The sequence below is a fragment of the Diceros bicornis genome, chromosome 15, assembly GCF_020826845.1.
Source record: "Diceros bicornis minor isolate mBicDic1 chromosome 15, mDicBic1.mat.cur, whole genome shotgun sequence".
Taxonomy (NCBI): domain Eukaryota; kingdom Metazoa; phylum Chordata; class Mammalia; order Perissodactyla; family Rhinocerotidae; genus Diceros; species Diceros bicornis.
In genome coordinates this window covers 40152521-40167834 of record NC_080754.1, presented here as the reverse complement: position 1 = coordinate 40167834, position 15314 = coordinate 40152521, and the positions used below count along the sequence as shown (strand labels likewise).

At 38.0% G+C, this 15314-nt stretch overlaps 1 protein-coding gene across 6 annotated transcripts in view; it reads right to left on the bottom strand.

Annotated features, from left to right (window-relative positions):
• Positions 1–15314, bottom strand: part of MCF2L2 (MCF.2 cell line derived transforming sequence-like 2) — a 230930-nt gene that overhangs the window by 204559 nt on the left and 11057 nt on the right. The window contains exons 2-3 of one of the 6 annotated variants that reach the window (XM_058556255.1): positions 3378–3539; positions 1700–1972 (exon numbers count right to left, since the gene is read on the bottom strand). The exons of 4 other annotated variants lie outside the window; for them this stretch is intronic. The gene's annotated coding sequence lies outside the window, so the exon portion shown is untranslated. The remainder of the gene's footprint in view (positions 1–1699; positions 1973–3377; positions 3540–15314) is intronic. One more of the 6 variants, XM_058556254.1, reaches the window with a different exon arrangement.

Genomic DNA, 15314 nt, shown 5'->3' with positions numbered 1-15314 from the left:
AGACTCAAGTATCGTTTGAGAAAAAAAGAACCAAATTACAAAATCAATAAATAGGCTATGGAAAAAAAAACTATGGTCTGGATCAGAGAGGTAAGGCAGCCCCAAGTTTGACAGCCCCTGTGACATTACTACTTTACCCAAAGAATCTGGTGGGCAGAAAGAAAGTTCTGCCAGTTAGCCAAACCAGGAATGGGACCAGGAACTCCACTCTCAGCCACTGTACAGCATGCCTCTCTGTTAATAACACTAAAGAGATCTGTGAGCCAGCCCTAACAAGGCTTTAGGGATTAACTCATTTGATTAGCTAATGACAGTAAAGGAATGCGCCCTGGCACTAAAATGAACCTCCTCCAGCCCACCCCGCCCTCCCACCCCCACAACTAGACCAGACTTGACTGCTGAGAAAACACTTGTGGGCCAGAGGCTCTGAGAAATCAGTTGCTGGGCTGGTAGGAAAAGCGACCCAATGGGGTCATGCTGTGTTTCACTTCTCTTTCTTATTGGCCAGGTCAGAAATAACACAAACCCATTTTTCCTTCTTTTATTGGGTCCTGTCCTATAGTGATGCTTAACCTGAACCAGAAGACATAGTATTGAAGTCTTGTCCGTAAATTAACAATGAATAAAAGGCATTTAAAAAGCAGACAGAGGTATTTTTTTAAGCATAAATTTAGATTTTTTAAATCAAGAAAACTGAAAAACATCCAACTTCCTAGTAGTCAAATAATGCTATTGAAACAGCAATAGAATATCTCATTTCATCCATAAAATAATTGAGATTCTAACAATATCCCACAATCCTGGGATAATGTTGGAAAACTGGTACTTTCGCATCACCTCCGGGAGTGAAGCTGGTAGCATCCTTTTAGAAAGTAGTTTCACAATATTTTACCCAGTGATTATTGTGTAGGTTACATACTAAACCCTTCACATATGCACATCATCGCATTTAATCCTCAAAACAACTCTAAAGGCCACATTGATCTAGATTCTTAGTAGCTCATCCAAGGTCAAGCAGAACCAGAATTTGAACCCAGCTTGGTCTGAACCCCAAAGCCCAATATCTTAACCATCACCATATAGAGTCATTAAAATCTTCATAATCTTTTACTCACTCACCCTCTATCTGGAAATTTATCCCAAAGAAATAATAAAATATAAACTTTATACATAAAAATGTGGACTGGAATATTATTTATAAAGTGAAAAAAATGGAAGCAATCATATGATTATGAAGACCATGTCCATAGAAGAAGATTTAAGATATAATATCAAGGACAGAAAAACCTATGTATGCTGGGATTGCAGCCAGGTTTAAAAAAAGAAAAAGAAAAAAGCCTGTGGTGTGTTTGTGCACATGTGTGCAGGCATATGAGAAAAGAATACATGAAATAGTTGTGTTAGTGATGGAATCATCTGTGGTTACCCCCTTTAGTCTACATAGAGAAAAGTATGCTCTGGTAGCCTTTATTTTTTATGCTAACAGGACTTTATTGAAGCATCATTTACATGCAGTACAATGTACAAATCTTAAGAATACAGTTTGATGAATTCTGTCAAGTATATATACTGATGTAACCATCAAACAGATCAAGATATGCAACATTTCCATCACCCCAGAAAGTCTCCTTGCGACCCCTGCCCCAGCCCCGAACTTTGCCAGCTCCACATATTACAACCCTCCCTCCCCAAAATTTACGTATTGAAGACCAGACGGGTGCCGCTGTCACTCATGATCCAGAGCTCAGTGCCGGCAGGGCACACTCGAGCCCTAAACATCTATTCTCTTAACACGATTGGGGCCCCAGGGAGATGCTCCTCCACATCTCTTGATCTATATCCTCAAAAGAAAAGGCGACTGCATCCAAATGCTATGACGGTTTGTGGGCTGCGCCACTGCTGACACCAGGGGCAGACTCTGCTTCAGAGGGCTGGGAGGACTGGAGCGGTGAGGAAGTGAGCAGCGGAAGTGCTTAGGTAAGAGAAAAGACACGTTAATTGTCAAATCCTTCCTCTCACATGGCATGAATGCTGCCGATTCTTACATAATGAAATACGTCCAGTACTACCAAGCATCAACGTTCTTCCTTTTCTTTTTCATCCAATTCATGACGCAAATATATGCAAATTTTGAACTCAGGGAACACCATTACATTTTACTTAGATCACATTTACTTTAGATCACATGCTCTCAATCATGTGAAAAATCTCATAACGACATAGTGCTTTTGCTGACACGAAGGCAAGAAAAAAGAAATATTTTGTGGATTAGCTAATGGCTTATGGATTGGTTCTAGGCATTTTCGCTGTGAGCATCTATGCCACATGCAGTTTCGCCACAAATATTTTCACCACAAACACTTTCAATGCACAACTAATAGGCTGTGAAGGCAATTTTCCGCAAAAGATAAAATAAGTGGGTTGACTGACAGTTTTAATTTCATTATGGTTTTATTTGGTTACAAATGGTATCGCTGGGTTTTATTCAGCTCATATGGTTTTCATTTGGTTACAAACATGCATCCTAATATTTGGATGAAACTAACACTCCTCTTAATGAAGGAAGACATTTTAGCAAAAAAAAAGGAAAAAAGTGCGATGCCAAACAAGGAGACAAATCAACGGGCAAAAAAAAAAAAGTATAATACTATGAATGAAAGACTCAGATGACAAAGTGCTTAGATAACAATCCACAAAATAAAATCAGTTCTTTGCACAGCATTGCCGTAAATCTACACACATTTACATATTTTATTGAAATATTTTGTATTTTCATTTTTCACAGTCTTTAATTTTGTTATTCATTTTTCATGTTTCATTGTGAAAACCATTTGTAACCAAATGAAACCAAAACTGTCAACCAGATATTTTATCTTTTACTGCAAAATTCCCTTATGGCCAATTAGCTGCACGGCTGAAACTGCTATGGCAAATCACTTACAGCAAAAAACTAGACACGTTATGGATTATGTATATCTTTATTACTCATCCAAATTTCATTGGCCCATCAACACAACACTCAGACATGTGCTATAATTCAATTTAGTCATCTTTGATATTTTCTCACTTTTAGTCAAATAAAAACCACAGTTTTATATATATTTTAATTTTGTTCCTATGAGGGTATGTTTGTCAAGGTAGGAAGATAGAATGTATTTTATTTAACATGTGGGCCTCCATTTGTATGCTCTTGTCTCAGGCTCTGCAAATGCCTGTTTAAAAGTGCTTTGAGGACTGACAGGATATTACTAGGCATACATGTTTCTGTTTTTGAATACTTGTCCAAATCCCTTTTCTCCCTTTTTTTTCCCATTACAGACAAATTGGACACATTTTTTAAAGCTTCTTAATTTCTGCTGACATTTCACATTGTGTACCTTCATATGAGACAATCACTGCAGAGGTGGAAGTTTCTCTGCAAAGAGTTTCCTTAGCAACAATAGCTGGAGGTGAGGCTCTCCTGTAGCCCTTCGTTAAGTCTAAAGAGCTAGAACCAGCTCTGCTGCCTGGGGCAATCTGAATAACCAGTAATCAAGGCCCTGGAGGAAGTTAAGAAACTCGGTGAAAATACCTAATCCCTCCCTCCGGTACGGCTCTCATGTTTTAGCACTCGATTTCAAAGTGTCCCCACCTGCATTTTAATCAGTACTCCCCAGAGCAGTGCTTCTCAAATTATAACAGGATATATACATCACCCGGGTTTTTAAATACATATTCTGATTCAGTAGACTTGGGGTGGGGCATTTCTAACAAGCTCTCCTGATGCTGCTGATTCAACGGAGAAGCAACCACACATTGATGCCAAGGCCTTAGACTATTGTTGGTCCTTTCCTGCTGCTTATAAAAATGGAGCTCAGGAAAAGAAAAAGTTTTTATCTGAGTTGTCCACTAGTCTGCTTCTCTTACCATTCAATAAAAATAATCATCTATACAGTATTCAAAGTATTCTTGAAACTGAGGCCTAGATGGGGTAACTCTTGGCCCTGTATTTCCTTCTGTGCTGATTTGGGGTCAGCATCCTGGGAAACAAGCCAACCCTGGTTTGAGAACCTACTTGCCTCTCCTTCCAGCGTACCTCAAGCCCTACCCCACTGCCCAGGGTGGGCCCCTGAATGCCTACACCCTCCTCTTTCTCAGCCCACTCCCAGACCTGGACTCAGTCAAGTCTATCAGCTAGAGGCAGTGTCTTGGGCAAAGTAATATAATACGGTCTAACAGGAGGAGAAGAGAAGACTTGATATGACCAATGATCATTGAACATGGCATTCTTCCGAGTTTCTACACTTTCATTTCTTTCGAAAGCTCCTTAGAGAAAAAATTTCTTAACACAAAGGAATCAAAATGGTAGGATTTTAGACATTTTAGCAATACAATAGATAAACAATTTAATTTTTGTGTGTGTGTGTGTGAGGAAGATCAGCCCTGAGCTGACATCTGCCAATCCTCCTCTTTTTTTGCTGAGGAAGACTGGCCCCAAGCTAACATCCGTGCCCATCTTCCTCCACTTTATATGGGACGCCGCCACAGCATGGCCTGCCAAGCGGTGTGTTGGTGGGCGCCCGGGATCCGAACCGGCAAACCCCGGGCCACCACAGCAAAACACGCACACTTAAGCGCTTGCGACACCGGGCCGGCCCCAACGATTTCACTTTTGTTTAAGAAAAAGCCCTGCAGGCTCTGCCCAACATTCCTTCCTTCCTCTCTCAATTTATTCATTCTTTCAGGTACTATGGAAGCAGAATGAAAGGAAATGGAGTTGCATCCCAGCTCTGCCTCTGACCAGCCCCTCCATCTTCAGGTCCTCCTCTGTAAAATGGGAATGGATAATACTTAACAAGATCTCCTTAGAGGGCTGGTGTGAGGATTCATACTACCACTTATTGAGCACTTACTACCTAGTGGGTACTGTGCTATGTACTTTACATACATTATCTAATTCAATTTAATTTAAAATAACATGTGGAAGCAGTCTGTATGTAACAGATTCAACGGAAGCCAATTAAATTTATCATTCATAATTAGTATCTGGGTGGTGAACATGATGTAATCTATGCAGAAATAGAAGTATAATGATGTACACTTGAAATTTATACAATGTTACAAACCAATGTTACTGCAATAAACAAAAAATTAAACAAAAATAAAAAATAAATTTAAAAAATTAAAAAAATAATAAAATTAAAAGAAAAAAATTTATCATTCAGTACTTTGAGCCATGACCCCAAGGGTACCACAACAGATTTTTCTCAAACACCCATGTTATTGCCATGCATTGGTGGTTTACTGTGAAATTCTGCTCATAAATTCCCCACTTATGTCATGTGACCTCTTTCTCTTTCACTACAAAGTAAGTTTGATAGAACTTGTTACGAGCTTGGAAGGACTCAGGAGCAAAAAAGAGATTAGAATTAGACCAAAATATAAATCTGGATGCAGAGACTGGATTGGTGGTTACCAGAGCAGGAGAGGGGAGAACGAAAGGGATGATTAGACACATGTGTGTGGTGATGGATTGTAATTAGTATTTGGGTGGTGAACATGATGTAATCTATGCAGAAATAGAAGTACAATGACGGAAACCTGAAATTTAAACAATGTTATAAACCAATGTTACCACAATAAAAAAAATTAAATTAAAAAAAAAACAAAGATACAGATATACGATGTACAGGTGTCAAAAAAGAAATAAAAAAAAATCAGGATATAGTATATGATAAAAGTGGCATTTCTAATGGGGCCAGGAGGAGATTACTTAACAAATAGTGTTGGGTCAATCTGCTGGCCATAACAGGACATCAGTGCAGTGATTAAGAGCATGACCTCTGATGCCACAATGCCTGGGTTCAAATCCCGGCTCTGCCACTCACAGCAGAGTAACCTCAAGCAAGTTGCTTACCTTCCCTGTGCCTTAATTTCCTGATCTGAAAATGGAGGAAATTATAATACATCCACCTGGTATGGTTGTTGTAAGAAGTGAGTTCATATAGTTAGAGAACTAAAGAAAAATTCCCAGTATATGGTAGGTGCTATGTAAGGGTATTTTATTACTGTCAAAATTTTTAAGTTGTATCCATATTTCACTTTTTGCATCAAAATAAATTTCAGCCATATTAGATAATGAAAACATACAAATGCCAGAAGAAAATATGGGAGAACGCTTTGTGGAAGATCAAGATTTGGCCACCCTGAAATATATCTCTTTACCTTGATTATTTTCTGACTGACATTTGACCTCTCCTCGCAACTGCCTAAAGGAATTTAATTCTGGGTATGGACAGACTGGTAGGGTCCTCGCTAAGCCCATTCTTTTCAAAGTTCTGTTTACCAAATATTTACAAAAGGTATCTCCCTCTGTGTGCTGGGAAGGGGGGAGATGGCCTTGTCTCTGGAAACTCTTATCAGAACAGAAGAAAACGACTTAAATGTACATACTCTTGATTACTATAATTCCTGTCTCTCTGGCCACATTCTCTATAGGTGGCCCTGCAAAGCACTGTCTGACAAAAATTTACATTTCCCTCTCCATGTAAATTGTCTTCGTCCCCTCTGAAACTCCAAAACACCACCCACCCCCAACATCCTCCTTTGTCTTTAGCTGAAGATGGTATTTAAGACGAGAATTTCTGCTACTGTGTTGAGAAACTCAGTGTCCCTGGTTTCTCCCATGTATACATATTATTAAACTTGGTATTATTTTCTCCTGCTAACCTGTCTTGTTAATTATTTGGCCAACTATAAGAACCTTAAGGGAAAGGGCAGAGAGGGATTCTCCCTCTTCCCCTACAACCCCCTTACCTCTAGCCATTGCCATGTGACTAATGAATGTCAACGGGAGATGAGCAAAAATGATCTGTTACTTCTGAGCTGGGGTATTTAAGAAAAAAGTGTGTCTTCACCACTGTCTCTTTTTCCTCCTGCAGGCTGCAAGGTAATGACTCTGAGGCTTGGAGATGGCAGACCCACAAGATAGAGGCAGATAGGGTCCCTGAAACACTCTGAGGACGAACAGCCCTCTGACCAGGGATAGGGCATTGAAGTGGATTAATCCAGTGAAATTTAGAGGTTGTTGCAGCAGTCAGTCGGTGTTACCCTAACTTACAGGCATGCATGCATTTTATAATAATATTTTAAATACATTTTAATCCTCTTTTAAAAAAGATAAAAAAGGGAGATAGTAGAAAAGCAAACCTCCAACTGCTGACTCTTCCTGACCCCCAACAATTAAATAAAATATGGATCTTGATTAACACACATTTCAATCAGTGTGTCACCTCTTGAGTTTCGTTCCCTTAATCCCTAGAAACAAGTATTATACCAAGAAGTTGACTGACAGCATCCTATGAATGTAAGATCGCAGTAATGTCAGAAAGGCCATTTAGACACTCATAAAACTTGCATTAAGAAACTCAAACTTTCGTTGTTGTCTTGAGTCAGAGAATAAAATGACGGACAGCCACAGCATGTAGGCGAACATTTCATAACCTTTTATAGTGGGAAAAAAAGAAAAGCAACAGTAGTATATGCAACGCTGTGAGTTCAGGATTCAGAAATTCTTCATATTCTTCTTTCAAATTGCATCCTTTCCTCACCATTAACAAAACCGTAAAGCTCTTGTGACTTAACTTTAGTAAAACCAGGGCAAAAATTTACAGCTGAATTCAAGCCCTGTAAGGATCTGTGTGCATGCACAGGTGAGCGCCTCTGTGTTTTAAGAATGGAAAGCAAAATCTGATTAACAAGTTGTTCTTTCTCAAGTAGCAAATACATAGTAGCCCTTGCCTTTGATAACACAGTATGTATTATATACAATATAAGTATATGGTATCGAATATAGCACAAGCATGAATCATGTCTCACCCAGAAAGTATACCACAACAATGAATTTATTTTAAAAGAGCACACTTCTCTATTCAATAATTTCCCTCTTTTGAAGAAATAGTTTCCAAGTACAAAGAAAGAGTAAAGAGAGGGACAAAGACTTCCGCTTTAATCACCTTTCCTGGCCTGTGATCCAAGGGGAATAGATGTATTATAAACATTTTCAAGGCAAAAAGAAAACAGTGGGGCGAGTATATCAATAAGCCCATCCATGATAGCAGCACTCTTAGAAACAAGTAGTTGCTTCAGCTTTTAAAGCATTTGTCTTACTGGCTTCCACGTACACCTAAGGCATACTTAGAAATGCTGTTCCTAGGCCGGCCCCGTGGCTTAGCAGTTAAGCGTGCGTGCTCCGCTGCTGGCGGCCCGGGTTCGGATCCCGGGTGAGCACCGACACACTGCTTCTCCGGCCATGCTGAGGCCATGTCCCACATACAGCAACTAGAAGGACGTGCAACTATGACATACAACTATCTACTGGGGGGGGGGGAATAAATTAAAAAAAAAAATCTGAATTTAGAAATGCTGTTCCTTCTCACCCAGCCCACTGAAGGGAAGTGTTTTTCTTTTTTCTACTCTTAAACCACCAGTCTGTTATCGGCTCATGTGTCTAACATGAAGTCTTAGCATTTCAGATTTAACGTTTTTCTTCAGGCTCAACATTTTTCTTCAGGAACATGAATTTCATAATCTAGATTCTTATTTTCATTTTACAGGAGCAATGTATATTGGTTATCTTTAAAAAGTAAAAAATACAACTAAACAAAAATAAGAAAAGTAAAACTCCTTATCATTCCTTCACCCCAAATTAAACAGTTCTTTCACTGGTGTATAACAGTCAATACATATATATGTAGGTATACACATAAATGCTTTTAAAATGGTTCGTACTTACACATTCCATCTTACAGCTGCATTTTTTCAGAATATTTGGTCTTCTCTTTTTAATATGAATTTCTCAACAAATGACCATCTACAATATTAATAGCTGAATACTGCTTTAAAAAAAAAAAAGTCCTTTTTAAACTCCTTAGCAAATTTGAGGTATTCCAAAGTAAATTTTTTTTATGTAAAATTTGTCAGTTAAACCATTATTCCACTGAGAATGAGGATGAATAATAAGACATATGTAAAAGAAAGGCATCATTGCTCTCACAGTACCTTTTTTTGCCACATCTTCTAGCCTGATGCAACTTCCTAGGAAATGGTGGTAAGCCCTCATCTCGGCCTCTGTTATCCGTACGGAGGTGTAAGGTAAGTATCTAGGGTCTCGCTGCCCACAATTCTTACACCAGGAGGCCATTGGATTCCAGGAAACGGTGCCACTTCGCTCTCTCTGGTCTTCTCTCAGCACTGTACTCACATAAATGTGTTTAATCCTTTCTGCTGCCTAATCTCTCTGAAGTTCGCTCAAGGTCATTTCATTGCTGAGAGTTTATCCTTTGGATTGGTGAGTGCTCACAGAATTATAGGCCCAAAAGATGACCAGACTTCCTCATTTGGAAACAAAGGGGAAACTGGGGATGAGGACCTCGGGGTAAAGAGGGAAATCCTAGAGAATGAGAATGTTTTTTCTTTTTTAGAGGAATCACATCATGAGACACACATCAGGCCACTAAATATTTAAAATAAAATAATAGACAGGGATAAATTTTTTAAAGGATGCTCTTAAGAAAATTTATTCCAGGCCACAATTCTCCCCTCCCTCTCTTCCAACCTCTCCAAGCTGCGGTGGAATAAAATCCAGAGACTTAACACTGCAGCCCAAAAAAGTCACTATCTAGCCAGGCAACAGGGCTTGGCCCAGCAAATGGTAAAGGTTCAAATTCTGAGATGGGATGTCAAGTGTCTCCTGAACCACCTTTTTTTTCCCCCCAAAGATTTTATTTATTTATTTATTTCCCCCCAAAGCCCCAGTAGATAGTTGTATGTCATAGTTGCACATCCTTCTAGTTGCTGTATGTGGGGCGCGGCCTCAGCACGGCCAGAGAAGTGGTGTGTCGGTGCGCGCCCGGGATCTGAACCCGGGCCGCCAGCAGCGGAGCGCGCGCACTTAACCTAAGCCATGGGGCCGGCCCTCCTGAACTACTTCTAAAGATCAGGTGCAAGTACAATATCACAGTTCTAAAATTAAGGATGTTCTTTGCCTGTCATGATCTGACCGAGACCCCAGTTACTACCACTTGGGGAAAAGTGAGTTCACCTTTCAGAACTGTGCTGTTCACAGAGTGTGGTATACTCAGAGACAGGCAGCTCTTCCATAATGCATTTATTTTGGTTCTCCATGCTTAATGTTTTCATTTATTAATGCTATGCTCCAAGACTTAAAGGAAGAGCACAATGTGAAATATCTGATAAGTAATAAATTAAGTTTTGTATACAAACTTTTAATTTTTATTTGTATGATTCAAGCTAAAATTTCAGACTAAGGCTTGCAATTGGCCAGGAAGAAAACTGGAATACCTTTTTTACAAAAAAAAAAAAAAAAAAAGAACTGTTTATTTTTAGGGAGAGGGTAAAACTTACATACGTTGAAATACTCATATGTGAAGTGTACATTTTAATGAGTTTTGACAAATGGATACATCCATGTAACCCACACCCCTTTCAAGATATAGAACATTTCCATTTATAGAATGTACCTTCATGCCCCTTCCAAGTGAACCCTTATCGTGATTTTTCAATAGAGACTAGTTTTTCCTGTTTAAAAACTTTATATAATGTAATCATACAGTATGTACTCTTTTGTGTCTAGCTTCTTTCTCTCAGGATAATGCCTTGAAGGTCATCCATGTTGTGTGTATCAGTAGTTCATTCATTTTTATTGCTGAGTTTTATCCCATAGTATGGATGGTCACAGCTGGTTTGTCCATTCTCCTGATGAAAGACACTCAGGTTTTTTTCCAATTTGGGCTGTTATGAATAAAGTTGCTATGAACATTCATGTAAAGGCCTTTGTGTGGACATATGTTTGCACTTCTCCTGGATAAATACCTAGGAGGGGTATTGCTCAGTCAAAGGAGTATATATAAACTTGTAAGAATCTGCCAATCCTTTTCCCAAATTGGTTATACTAGAAGGTCTTTTAACATTAGAGGCTGCTGTTTAGTAATTCTCTGAGCCAGTTCTTTATTAGTGTTAACTGCATGTGAAGTACTTTAAGAAAATACCTAAACTAAAAGGAAGAAATTTAGTATAATTTGAGACTCTAAAACTTATGAAAGCTCTTTTTTTCTCTACCATTAGGTATTGTGAATATGCTGACTCCAATAAATGAGCAGTCTGCAAGTCTTCTATTACAGGGCAGCAAATAAAGCAGTTTTCAAACAACAGTTTGTTATATAAAGCCAAATCTCCCTCCAAAATTGTTGTACCAGTTTGCATTCCCACCAGCAACATAGAAAGTGCCTGATTCTCCATGTGGAGGCTCTTTATCTTACTAAATATTAACTTCTTCACCCTTTCATTCAGATATGAATAGCCATGAATACTTGGCTGGCATCTCAGCACCTATGAACATAAGAGCTATCTTTGCTAAATACGTAAATCCACATAATTATATCTTTTTGCAGCTTATAGAACTCGAGGGAGAGGCAGACTGTAAAATCTTAGAAACTTTCTTTATTATATTTGACTCTATTATATGAACAAACTGTTTACAGCTCTTATAAAGCCTATATTTCACGCACTGACCTTGATCATTTGACCAAGATCAAATATCAAATATGTATTTTCTTTATGTTTAACAACAGATTCTAAAATAACTGGGTACAAGGTAACTCTCCTTAGAAAAGAGCTGATTATTTCAGTCGTAATGGCAATGGAGATGAATGATTCCCCCATCTTCCACCCAAGAAACTACCGTAATAGGTATAAAAGAAAGGAAAAAAAAAAGCTTTCTTAGCACTTCTAGATTCACCCCTATTAAGAAAAAAAGTTGCATATGTTTTGTATCTGTGTAGCAGAAAGAACTGAAGCCATCCACCTGCCCCTACCTATCAGTGCAAAATGGAGAATGAGAAGTAATCTACGAGCTCAAGGATTTGAATTATCCATACAATGAGAATATCAGGGTCATTATTTTACTGGAAGTAAGATCAAAGTTATATTAAAGGGAAAGATATTTTTTCCTCATATAGTCAAGACTTTGTCTTCTTTTGAAAAAATCAACACTCGAATGGCCAGGTATATTTGCTGAGGAGACTAAACTGACTTTCCCCCAGAGTTGGCCAGGAGGTGAAGGGAGTAATAGGACTCTTGGTGGTGGAGCTGTGGGGGCCACCACACTCCCACCAGTTGACCACAGGGCCACAAGGACTACAGACCCACTCATCTCCCTGATCTTCTCCTCTCACAGGGGAGCAGGGACAACTCATTCTCTCTGGGTCAGGGAGGAGGGGCTTGCCACACGCAATTACATCCATGTGGAAGAAGCTGGACATGTGGTTCTCACTGGAGAGTGGGACTGGAGTTCACGGGGACAGAGAGACTTTGACTTGTCTTCCTATTGCCTTCAGTGCACATAAGATGCATGCACAGGGTAAAATCGCTAAACAATGCAAAATAACTTGGGCATTATGATTGGTTTTTTTTTTATTACTTCAGTTGAGCTAATATTAAAAATGATATAAAAATGTGGCTTAAACCAGAGGGCTTGAAACCATAAAACTCCTAGAAGAAAACATAGGCAGTATGCTCTTTGACATTGATCTTAGCAGTACCTTTTTGAATACCACGTCTCACCAGGCAAGGAAAACCAAAGCAAAAATAAACAAATGGGACTACATCAAACTAAAAAGCTTCTGCACAGCAAAGGAAACCATAAACAAAATGAAAAGACAACCTACTCATTGGGAGAAGACATTTGCAAATCATATATCCCATAAGGGGTTAATCTCCAAAATATATAAAGAACTCCTAGAATTCAACAACAAACAAACAATCCAATTAAAAAATGGGCAGATGATCTGAACAGGCATTTTTCGAAAGAAGATATACAAATGGCCAACAGGCATGAAAAGATGTTCAACATCACTAATTATCAGGGAAATGCAAATCAAAACCACAATGAGATATCACTTCATACCTGTCAAAATGGCTGCTATCAAAAAGACAAAAAATAAGTGTTGGCGAGGATGTGGAGAAAAGAGAACCCTCATACACTGTTGGTGGGAATGTAAACTGGTGCAGCCACTATGAAAAATAGTATGGAGAGTCCTCAAAAAATTAAAAATAGAACTACTATATGATCCAGCTATTCCACTTCTGGGTATTTATCCAAAGAAAATGAAAACACTAATTCAAAGAGATATATGCACCCCTATATTCATTGCAGCATTATTTAAAATAGCCAAGACATGGAAGCAACCTAAGTGCCCATTAATAGATGAATAGATAAAGAAGATGTGGTATATATCTACAATGGAATACCCAGCCATAAAAAAAGATGAAATCTTGCCATTTGGGACAACATGGATGGACCTTGAGGGTCTTATGCTAAGCAAAATAAGTCAGATGGAAAAAGACTAATACTGTATGATTTTAATCATATGTGGAAGATAAACAAACACATAGACACAGAGAACAGACTGGTGATTACCAGAGGGGAAAGGAGTGAGGAGAGGGCAAAAGGAGTAAAGGGGCACACGTGTGCAGTGATGGCAACTAGACTTTTGGTGGGGAACACAATGTAGTCTACACAGAAGGCAAAATATAATGATGTACACCTAAAATTCATGCAATGTTATAAATAAATGTTACCTCATATGGTAGTTCTATCCTTGATTTTTTGAGGAATCTCCATACTGTTTTCCATAGTGGCTGCACCAGTTTGCACTCCCACCAGCAGTGTATGAGAGTTCCCTTCTCTCCACATCCTCTCCAACACATGTTGTTTCCTGTCTTGTTAATTATAGCCATTCTGACGGGCGTGAGGTGATATCTCATTGTAGTTTTGATTTGCATTTCCCTGATAGTTAGTGATTTTGAACATCTTTTCCACTGTTGGGTATTTATCCAAAGAACTTGAAAACACCAATTTGTAAAGGTACATGCACCCCTGTGTTCATTGCAGCGTTATTCACAATAGCCAAGACTTGGAAGCAACCTAAGTGCCCATCAAGGGACGAATGGATAAAGAAGAAGTGGTATATATACACAATGGAATACTACTCAGCCATAAGAAACGATGAAATCCAGCCATTTGTGACAACATGGATGGACATTGAGGGTATAATGCAAAGTGAAATAAGTCAGAGGGAGAAGGTCAAATACCGTATGATTTCCTTCATTAAGTAGTAGATAATAACAGCAATAAACAAACACATAGGGACAGATATCGGATTGGTGGTTACCAGAGGGGAAGGGGGGAGGGAGGAGGGTGAAAGGGATAATTCGGTACATGTGTGTGGTGATGGGTTGTAATTAGTATTTTGGTGGTGAACATGATGTAATCTACGCAGAAATAGAAGTATAATGATGTACACCTGAAATTTTTACAATGTTATAAACCAATGTTACTGCAATAAACAAAAAATTTAAAAAATAAATAAATAAATAAATAAAAAATAAAAGGAAAATCCCCCCAAAAATAAAAAAAATAAATGTTACCTCAATAAAAAATTAAATAGAAAATTGAAATTAATAAATAAAACAAAGGGCTTGAGCAGAAACAAGTATAAAACCCTCTATGTAATATGAACTCAAAGCTAAACACGTAATTCTTTTCAATAATACGTCTTATAAATTTTGCATTGTTTTGGACTTTCTGACTAACACAAAAACAGGAAGCAGAAATAAAAGGTAAACTACAGGAAACAAAGGGCCAGAGGAGTTGTCGCTATTTGGAAATGACATGGTTATCAGCCATTATTTAATAAATATTCACTGGGCACCTAAGTGCTAAAAATATAAAACCACAAGAAAATCAACTGTAAAACTATCAGATTTAATATCTCTATAAAATAGCAAGTTATAAAGTAACTATCCCCAAATCACTATCTCATACTCCAGCAATAACTAGTGAAAAGATATAGTAAAAAAAAAAAGATTACATTCAGAACAGCAACAAAAAACACAAGTTGCCAAGGAATAAATAACCTTAAAAAGGAATATGTGAGATCTATATGAAAAAAACTTCATTGACAAATATAAAATATTTGAATGAGATATATTTCTAGAAGGAAATTTTTTTTTTAATTCTTAAAATGTCAGTTCTTCCCAGATTAAGTTATAGTTGTAATAGAATTCTATTCAAAATTACAGTAAATTTGTGGGGATGAGGGGGATTAACAGAATAATTATACAGTTTATTTGAAAGAATTAAAACAGCTAGAAGAGTTAAGGAAATGTTTTTAAAAAAACAATTGATGGAAAAAGGAAACCTCTCCTAAAAGATATTTAAACACATTACATAGCAATAATTCAAACTATGTAGA